This window comes from Terrapene carolina, unplaced genomic scaffold (assembly GCF_002925995.2).
Source record: "Terrapene carolina triunguis isolate 2854851 unplaced genomic scaffold, T_m_triunguis-2.0 Scaffold58, whole genome shotgun sequence".
NCBI classification, from domain to species: Eukaryota; Metazoa; Chordata; order Testudines; family Emydidae; genus Terrapene; species Terrapene triunguis.
Genome location: NW_020664409.1, coordinates 1,980,949 through 1,992,187, shown reverse-complemented (window position 1 = coordinate 1,992,187; position 11,239 = coordinate 1,980,949).

Genomic DNA, 11,239 nt, shown 5'->3' with positions numbered 1-11,239 from the left:
TTTATGTGGTAGCTAAGCTCCCGGCCTGCTGCTCCCCAATGTTTGGGGCCAAGTCTCTCCCCCGGCCCCGCCTGCCAGCCCCACGCGTCTCCCCCGAGTGTCCCCCGGGCTCAATTACTGCCCGGAGCCTGCAGCTCATGCTGACTCCACTCTGCTCTGCTGGCTTCTGGCATCACCTGCTGCTGCAGGGTCCTAGTGCCCCCCTCCACTATGGCCAGAGCAGGCTGCCCTTCCCCTTCCCTTCCGCCCTAGTTCTGAGCCTCTCCAATGCCCCAAGCCTCTTCAATGCCCCAAACCCCTCATCCCCAGCCCCACAGCCCTCACCCCTGCACCCCCTCCTATCTCCAAACTCCATCCCAGAGCCTGCACTCCCCACCCCCTGCCCCAGCCCAGAGCCTGTACCCAGCACCCAAACTTCATCCCAGAGCCTGCACCCCAGATCCCCTCCCCCACCCAAACTCCCTCCCAGAGCCTTAGGCAGGTGGGGGTGGAGTTTGGGGGGGGCAGGTTCTGCGCACCACCAAAATTTCTACAAACCTGCCACCGCTGGAGCAGGGGTGGAGTGGTGGTGCAGCCCAGTGCAGTGGGGGGGATTTAACAGAAGTAAATCTAACTAAGTGCGTATTTTGTCCTTTGAGTGAGGTGCATTATTGTTGGTGGCGCTTAGCACTTTCCAGGAGTGGGGGGAGGAGCAGGGAGCCGCGCACTCAGGGGAGGAGGTGGAGAAGAGATGGGGCAGGGGCGGGGCCTCATGGAAGGGGTGGAGTGGGGGCGGGGCCAGGGACAGCGAGGTGGGGTGTCAGTGATGCGGCCCTCAGGCCAATGCACTAGTCCTCATGTGGCCCTCATGGTCATTTGAGTTTGAGACCCCTGTCGTAGACAATGCTCCTGGCCACCCTGTGGCACTCCAGTTTGCGCATAACGATGTTGAAGTCATCTTTCTCCCCCCCCAATACCACCTCCATCCTCCAACCTCTCAACCAAGAGCTGGTTGTTTCATTAGCTGTTTCAAGGCCACGTACACGAGGCTTACATTCTCACGGATCCTTACCGCTATGGATGCTGATTCCAATGTTAATGTGATGGAGTGTTGGAAGTCCTCAACATTGCTGATTGCATCACTTATATTAAACAGGCAATGGATGCAATCAAGCCTGAAACAGTCAATGCATGTTGGTGAAACCTATGGGAAGACTGTGTGAATGATTTTAAGGGTTTCCCGACCATTGACAAAGAAGTGGAACTCATTGTTCAGGTGCCAGGCAAGTGGGTGGTGATGGCTTCATCGACATCCTCGAGGAAGAAATTGAGGAATTAATTGAGGGTCATAGAGAAACATTGACTAACGAAGAGTTAGAGGAACTGATAAAATCGTCTACAGAAGACGAAGATGTTGACGAACAGGAAGAGCCAGCAACTTGGAATCTTCATAAATTTTCTGAAGTGTTCCAAGCAGCGAAACACTTGAATGATTTAATTTCTGAATATGATCCTTCTATGGAACGAAGCCTCAAAACCACACGTAGTATTACGGATGATTTGAGACCGTACCAAGAAATGTTTGAGGAGCTCAAGAGACAATAGCAACAGTTGCCAATCACCATGTTTTTAAAGAAAAACAACCAGCAGCAGCAGAGCCTACACATTCAACTTCTCGAGCTGAACCAGAGCCAACTACTTCGTCTATGACTCGCTCTCCGTCACCCAAGCCTGGCCCATCGTCTCCTGGATGGACATCAAGCCCTGACGACTCAATGTTAGTGTTGTCAGGGGAAGAGGAAGACTAATCCTTGGAGTGAGTACAGTACAAGACTAGCAAGAATACCCAGGATGACTGGTGACTGTTCAGGTTTACAGTACTGTACTGTTTTCATTTTTTATTCTTTCATTCTTCTGTCTCTCAGTTATGTTATTAAAAATACTGTAAAATTATATTTTGCATATGTAGTCTTTATTATATACTGTACTGTACATTGCTGTATACAATACATAGTACCGTACAGGGTTGTATACACAAAACTGTACTTTATGGGTGATTTAAGGAATTTTCAAGGGTCATTTTGACAATACGCGATTTTTGCTTTACGCGCTGACTGCGGAACGTAACCCCAGTGTAAGATGCGACAGACCTGTACTCTTTTTCTAAATAGGCCAACTAGCCCCACACTCTTTCATATTCCATGCCATGACCACTGAAGAACTTTATGAGCTAGGAATTAAACTCTCCAGAGTCCCAATCTAGTGCTTATATTTCCACTTGCTAATACTTACACTTGCAAATGTAAAACTCTGTTTCTTCTATGAATATTCCCTCTTATGACTGACAACCAGTTTGTGTAAATACTTTTCCCAGAAACACTTGACTTGATGAATATTTGTAGATAGCGAACAGAAAGGAACTGTGAGCATGGCCAAAATGTATTCAATTAAAAATAAATAAAAATAGAGACAATATTCCAGGGAGGATCCTAAGCAGCAGCAGTAATAGTAAGTAATGTGCCCAGGCATAAGTGTTTGCCGCATTGGGTGCTTAACGAAGCATTCTTTCTGAACCAAAGTCTATTGAAGTAAGTGGACAGACTGTAATATATTAGACAGTGGCACCCCTTCATCAATATGCAAAGATATGTCTGTCTCTCCATAGTTTTTGCTTGATTGTTTTTTGGGGGAACTCTTTATTTTCTCTCCTCAGTGGTTCTTACAATTTAAGGTGGCTGATTTAAAGTTATTTAATAATGGAAGATTCTCATTGTAATGGTCACTGCTGATGAATATGCAGTTGCATGAGACTGGGGTTTTGACACGTGACAACATTCCTTGTGAAGCCTGCCTATACCAGAAGCCAATGTAAATCCATCAGAAAAAATATGCATTAAAAGAAGTGGTAGCTTTTAAAATGAATTTAATCATTTTAAAAGTATGTGCCATAAGAATTTCCATAAAGTTTGAAAGGAATAGTACTATAGTCATAAACATTAACTTTAAGTCAGTGAGGTGCATGCTCATGCATAAATACCACTATCATCAGGATCTACTGCAGTGCTCAGAAGAGGAAAAGTTGCTGAGTGCAAACATTTCTGGCAACTTGCAGTGTGCTAGGACTCTAGAAAGCCAGATGAAACGGAGCACTTTCCTAGATTTCCCCTAATTGGAAAGGGATTTATCATTCTTTTCTCGCCACAGTATTCTGGACTACCCCCTCCCAGGGGCGCTGGAACAATTTGTGTACTGGGGGTGCTGAAGAGCCATTGAATCAAACTGTAAACCCTGTATATAATGGAAACCACTTCAAGCCAGGGGGTGCGGCAGCACTCTAGCACTCCTAGTTCCAGCACCTATGCCCCCTCTTCTATGTCCTACCCACAGAGTTAAATGATTGACAATTTAACTTATTACCTCCACAAAAAAATTACTATTTAAAAATGCTCTTCAGATAGGAGTACAGTAAGACACCCCAAGCAAATAATGAATATTTCTTGATTTCCTGCAAAATTCCTCCGTTCAGGACACAACTTTCAGTTGACGCCTAAGCTTGTGTATTTCGTTACTGTTAATTTCTGGAAAGGTAAGTGAAATGAATATGATTTTAGCAAGCTAGCGTAGCCATTTCAGGACTTGCATCAAACTCCTGGGGACAACCACACAATGTGGTATGGCTGTCAATTTCTGTATTAGAGAAGGTCAGAGGTCAGCAATAGATAGGTGCTATTAGTAGAGCTGGGTGGAGAAGCTGGCATTACTCCTGCCTACGCAAAGTATCTTTAGGCCGTGCAATTGTGTTCTGGAGCTTCCTTTATGTGTATATCGTAGTGCATAGGAGCCCCAGTCATGGATTAGAACCAGCTGGATGCTACACAAACACAGAACATGGAGATTAAAGCTGTCCTTGCCCATTCACTGTATTCTTACCTTGTAAATTTTCAGTATGGCACAGGTATCAAATAACAGTTTAAACTAAAAGTAGACTGACTATAAATTAATTCTATGGATTAGAATATCAAACGGCAGTATAAGATCCTTTGAGCACTAAGCTGCTGGCATTTTTCCACTTGTTATCCTAATGAATGTAGTCAAAGGATGCCAGTAGGTGACTCCGCAGCAGGCAGTTGATTCTCAGGCGTAAAGTTCTATTTACATCTTGGACCACTACCATCATCAACACCATGAGGAAGTATAGCTAATTGAACCTAACCACATTTAGGCCAAATTTTTAAAAAACTAGCTGCCTAAATTTTGCACCTCGATAAGTGGTCTGATTTTCATTGTGTTGGGTACCCAGTACTTCCCACTGACTTCAGTTCCAACTGTATGGTACTCCCTCAGACTTTTGAAAATGAAGCCACTTATTTAGGTCCCCCAAAATGGATTTATAAGCCTCATTTAGACAACTTGAAAAACAATGTATCTGCCTTAGGTACAGTACTCATATGGCAACTATGCCCATTGTATCTGAGTGCCTCACAAACTATCTTTCAAAATATTGGTTTTATATTTTGTTTTCAAGAACAGCACTCCATATATCGATTCACATTCTGTGGCTTACAGTTTCAGACTCCACCTTCCTTCCTTTCTCTCTTATTCAGAGTGTTTTTTGTATAGACTTCATGACTATCTGCATGTAGAGGCAGGTGACTGCAGTCTGTTTGCAGACTACACTAATCATACTGTATGCACTTCTTAATAGTACTGAATCAGCAATATTTCAATAGCAGTTTTCTATTTTCCATGGTGGGGGAGCATTGCAAGGGAGAGGAATCTTCTTCATGACAAGGTCTATTATTTATGTCTAACAAAAGATGTTGCCTATGATGAGTAAGGTTGAATGTCTGTCTCTTTTTCTTGCTTTTTAGACTTTTAAGGATTCAGGTTAGAACATGAGCTATTATAGCTCTCCAAGTCTGTAAGCCTAGTATGGAGGAATTAATGATTTAAGTTAAATTAATGGTAGGAAAGGAGGGACTCAAGGTAACAAGATATTTAAAAAAAACAACATGTAGAATATTAAGGGTGTAGCCTGACCCCATTGAAGCTAAAGGCAAAACTCCAATTGACTTCAATGATGCCAGGGTTTTATCCTAGAGCTCTCTGATGGGCTTGAGCATGAATTTTAAAAACATTCACACATCATTTGGGTGGATGGGTTCGAGGTGCACAATATTTTCAAAAGGCATTAGTGCAAACAATGCGTTTCAGTTTTAATCAGCACCAAATAATTACACCCCTACCCCGATATAACGCGACCCGATATAACATGAATTCGGATATAACGTGGTAAAGCAGCGCTCCGGGGGAGGGGGGGGGCAGGACTGTGCATTCCAGCAGATCAAAGCAAGTTCGATATAAAGCGGTTTCACCTATAACGTGGTAAGATTTTTTTGGCTCCCGAGGACAGCGTTATATCGGGATAGAGGTGTACCTCAATGTGTTTATGTGGCTCTTAAGAATCACAACTATCTTTCAACAGGGGCAAATAAACTGGGTTGTATGACATAAGAACTGTCCCAAAACTGTGCACAACATTCAAAGGAGGGCCCTGATGTTTATAATAACATTGGTGATTTTATATCTCATGTTCATGCTTCTCTGCTCTTTTTCATTTCTGCCAGGACCAGAAAGGGAATTGCCATAATAACACAAGAAAATATATTTGCATCACTATCAGAACTGAATCTGGTGAAAAGTGATGTGGAAGCACTGGACAAGTAGGGTTTGTTTATTGCCAAAATACAAGATACTTTATGAGTGGCTCTTCTCTGTCTGGGGCATCTATCTCTAATTTTAGGCAGACATCTAACTGGAACCAAAGCTATTTAAGTTGTCATGGGATGTGTGATTACTGCTCTTCCGATCCTCAATCTCAAGCTGAGAGATTTTCTGTTAGGCAAAACTGAACAAATGTGCAACAGACGCAATACTAAATAGAAATGCAGGAAATATTTGTAATGAACTTCTGTTGACTACAATGGGACCAGGATTTTGTCTCTGACAAATTCTGTGCATTCCCATTTAGAGATGCTGAAGGTCTGCTGGCCCATCAGTATTGTCTAAATAAGTACAGTCAGGTTGTGAAGTATTCTGTGTGTGTGTGTGTGTGTGTGTGTGTGTGTGTGTATGTGTGCGCACAACAACAACAAAAAGGCCTGCAAATTAAAGTCCTGATACCATGCCATTGATGTTGATGGGAGGGAGGAAGTCTTTCCGTTGATGTCAGTGGACTTTGGATCAGACTCTAACACAAAGGAAATTACAAAGTATTAGAGAATTTGACTTCTGTTCAGTGTAATATTAAATTACTATAGATTGGAGGAAAGTCCAAATAGTGAATATAGAGAAACAAAAGGATCTTGCATTCTTAAAGAAAATGGGATATAGTAATCACATTCAGGGAAAAAAATGCAATAAGGAAAACAATTTGATGTAATGTTCTGTTGGCAAAAAAGATATCTCATTTTCAATTTAATATTAAAGAATTGCACACATTAATTCTCTTCAGTTTTCCAATATACATGTATGAGCTGCAGATTGAGCTATGCTATTCATCATAAGTATTATTTGCCAATATAATATCCAGAATACTGACTCTGATGGGAGAGGACAACTTACATTCCCCATATTGCTAGTTCTCCACATATTGTATATGTCACGATATAGTAGCATTATTCGTTGTTTAAAAAAATTAAAAGGTATACAGCATTGTTGACAGTACATTCAGTTTCTTATATATGCAGTAGTAGAGAGGGTATTTAATATCCAAGATAAGAGAATACAGCAGACTTGTTGAATTAAAAAAAACAACGAGGAGTCCTTGTGGCACCTTAGAGACTAACAAATTTATTTGGGCATAAGCTTTCGTGGGCTAGAACCCACTTCATCAGATGCATGGAGTGAAAAATACAGGAGCAGGTATAATACATGAAAGGATGGGGGTTGCTTTACCAAGTGTGAGGTCAGTCGAACAAGATAAATCAATTAATAGCAGGATACCAAGGGAGGAAAAATAACTTTTGAAGTGGTAAGAGAGTGGCCCATTACAGACAGCTGACAAGAAGGTGTGAGTAGGGAGAAATTAGTATTGGGGAAAATAAGTTTAGGTTTTGTAAAGTTTAGGTTTAGTCTCTAAGGTGCCACAAGGACTCCTCGTTGTTTTTGCTGATACAGACGAACACGGCTACCACTCTGAAACCTGAGTGTTGAATTATTTACATATATTATTCTAAAAGTTATATCAATTATTTGCTTCTAATCATTTGATTCTACGGTCTCTACTGGCTTTCTTCAAATAGTTCAGTTGTCAGGCAATAAAAAAGGCAACATTTTCATCTAGATATTAGAGCACAGGGCTGGGATTAATGAAAACTGGATTCTGTTCCTAATTCTACCTCTAGTTCGCTGGGAGACTGTAAACAAGTCATTTGGCCTGCATTTTCAAAAGCAACTTTGAAACTAAAGGGCTCTGCATAGGCACAAGGGTCCACCTGTGTGCATCTCTTCATAGGATCAGAGCTTTGTAAGTTTTCTGAGGCAAGGACCTTTATCTGTGTTTTCACAGTGTCCAAAGCCACAAGTCTCCAATCCTTACTGGGGACTTTGGGTGTTACTACAATATAAATGTTTGTTATTATTGTTAATAATAGTGACCCCGGGAGACTAACACAGAGACCAGAATGGGAGAAATAATTGTATTTGCATACTATTGGAGATCCACTGTTCTGCTGCCTAAAACTTGACAAACTGATATCCCTTTGATTAAAGTGGTCACAAAGAGCTGGCAAGCTCCTTAACTCGGTCCTCAGTACTCCAAAATTTGTTATAAATAAATAGGCATGTAGCCGAGTCTGTAGTATGGACACACAGAATAGCAATTTGCTTTTTTTTTTTTTTTGGTCTTTTTCAGAAATAAATACCAAACAGAATTCTTTTCTGTCCCTGTCTGTGCCATATGCCAGTTTCTCACACACAAAACATTTCATTAGAAATTGAACTCATCCCAGCTCTTGTGGCTTGGACTCCTGTCCTGGTTATAGTAAAGAATAAAAGACATTAATCGTGTTAAGTGGGAGTGCTACATGTTTTGAGAATAGCTTCAGAATGTATTCTTTCAACAGCAAAGGTTACATTAGAGCTCTGGAATTCTTGTTGAGAAGCTGCAACAATTAGAGAAGCCTTCCTTTTCATACTTCTTTTCTGATTCTTTTCTTAATCAGATTGTTTAAGGGCTTTTTAGGTAACTAACACCATGAGAAAAGAATGAGAATCTTAAGAACATCACAATAGGCACAAAAATAGGCCCAATTTTCCCATTACACAGCTAAATTGGAAAAGAAGGAAATAAAGACATCAGCTGATGAAATTAATGCAGTTGTAGCATATTGTAATCAGAGTAGTTTGTTTGCTCTAATCTCATATGTGGTATAAGAAAATGTGGATTTTTTTAAAAAATGGACCCCAGCTGCAACTAATCACAAATAAGCTAAGTGGAATCAACAGTGATGATCTACTAGAGACGTAAATGCTCCTCTGTTTTTTCTGGAAGAAAAAAAAAACCCCAAATGTTCCAAAATGTAAGGCAGCCAAGATTAATAAATAAAGACTGCTATTATTGTACTTTGTTAATATAAATCTTTGTTAGAGCACCTAATTGATGAAAAAATAATATAGATGCAGAAGCAAACCCACATTACCTCCATAGAACTTTCTGGATGGAACCAAATTAGATTTGCAAAGCTTAAACATGACCATTACATGAATTAAAAAAAAAGCACCCTTTAACTTTAGCAAAGTTACTTAAAACCCAATCTAGAAAATCACTTAGGCCCAGATTTTAGAGGTATTTAAGCATTGTTGTGCTCAGTATTGCAATGTCTGATTTAGGAGCCTAGCAATCCTTTCCAAAAGTGATTTAGGAACTTAAGAGCCAAAATCCCAGGATTTAGGCTCCCAAATGCCTAAATCACTTTCAAAAATGAGATGTAGGCTTCTAAATCTGTTAGTCATTGCAATGTTGAGTACAGCCATACCTAACCACTTTTAAAAAGCTGGGCCTTAACCAATTACATGACTTTAAGCACGAATAGTCCCATTGACATCAGTGGGACTACTCAACCTGGATTCTGTTCCCAGATCTGCCACTGGGTGCTGGGTGCCCTTTGGCAACACCCTGTATTGTTCTGTGCCTCAGTTTCCCCACCTGTAAAATAAAGTTAATATTTCCTTTTAAAAGTGCTTTGAGATCTACAGATTAAAAGGTCTATATAAAAACTAGGCATTATTATTACTACTACCCATAGGGTAATCTTTACACATGTGCTTAAGTGCTTTGCTGGATCAGGACCACAACATGTATGTTTCTCAGTTTTCTCAGCAGAATGGAGAATTCTTGTCTAACTCAGGGGGGTGTTGGGTTGTTTCATTAGTGACTGTAAAACACAGTGAAATCCAAAGAGTGTTATGTTTAGTGCAAAATGTCATTACTAATTTATTTTGTGTTGTTTTATTCTATTTTTGAGTGTGTATGTTAAAGTACAAATATTATAAAAACACACAATAAAATTAACAAAATCACATACAGTGATGACACATGGACATTTCTGTCTTGTCAGGAAATTGGTTCTGTGAATGAGCTCAAATTCAGGCCACTTCTCTGATTTGTATGCCCACTCCTACTAATAAATGGAAGATTAAATTACTGCCAAGTAGGACCTATTTTAAGGGCTGCGTTGGTGTATATGATATAAGGGCCTAGTGCTGGCCCTCTCCAAAGGGGGTGAATTTCACCCATGGTGACTACCATGACTGACAACAATGCACAACTTTCTGTCTGGAAGTTTAGATAAAATGAGGGCATGAAAAGGTAACCTGGGACTAAGTGGAGGGAACACAGAAATAGTAGGGTGAAGGAAGTTTTACATTTTGCTGTTCCATGTATAGAATCATAGAATATGAGGGTTGGAAGGGACCTCAGGAGGGCATCTAGTCCAACCCCCTGCTCAAAGCAGGACCAATCCCCAACTAAATCATCCCAGCCAGGGCTTTGTCAAGCCTGACATTATAAACCTCTAAGGATGGAGATTCCACCACCTCCCTAGGTAACCCATTCCAGTGCTTCACCATCCTCCTAGTGAAAAAGTTTATCCTAATATCCAACCTAAACCTCCCCCACTGCAACTTGAGACCATTGCTCCTTGTTCTGTCATCTGGTACCACTGAGAACAGTCTAGATCCATCCTCTTTGGAACCCCCCTTCAGGTAGTTGAAAGCAGCTATCAAATCCCCCCTCACTCTTCTCTTCTGCAGACTAAACAATCCCAGTTCCCTCAGCCTCTCCTCATAAGTCATGTGCTCCAGCCCCCTAATCATTTTTGAGTATCCAACAGCATGGAGGAGAACTAAATGACCCCAAGGCTGACTCAGTCTGAAGGCAAATGCCCTCAACAGTGAGGGATGCCATGGAGGAAAATTTCAGAAGCTCTGTCCTGCTTCCTACAAGTCCCTTCAGTCTTGGTTGGGTGCAGGGTCAGCAGAGCTGGGTGTCATCTGTGTCCTGCTGGCCCTTAGCCCTGGCTGTTTCCCTGGCTCCCTACAGGTGCTGAATAACATGGGGGTGAGAATGAGCCTTCTGGGACTCCGGGGGCGAGGGCTTTGGAGTGGAGACCCATAACGACCCTCTGGGGTTGGTTGGAGAGGAGGGGCCTGAGCCAGGTTGGGGGGTTTCTAGTCACCCCTGCAGTCTTTTGGAGGCCAGACAGGTGTATCTGGTGATCAGCGGCATCAAACACAGCAGCAAGGCCTAGCACAGTGAGCGAGGATGGAAGTGGCTCATCTGTGGCCAGGAGGAGGTTGCTCACCAGAACCATGTGCTCTGTCTATCCCTGCCCTGGGCTGAGGCCCGACCAGGAGGGTGGTGATGACAAATGTTTAGGATCTCTGGATCAAAGGCGCTACATAAAGGGCCCTGCAAACACTGCGTGTCAGAGACGCATGGGGGAATCCTTGCATCTGCCTCTGGGGTGGAACATAAGAGCGGTGTACCAGCACACAGCCACACCACCCAGTGTAGGACAGGAAGTGAAGGAGAATCCTGCATCAAGTTAAAACCACAGAGGGAATTGAGGGAGGGAGAAAATAATTCCCATGGTTTGAATTTGACCAGGACGCTGGGGTTAATATCCCAGCTCATGGAGAGTCGTTAATGACCAGAAGGGGTCAGAACCTCTGGGCTGTAGCTAGTGTGGGTGCACGC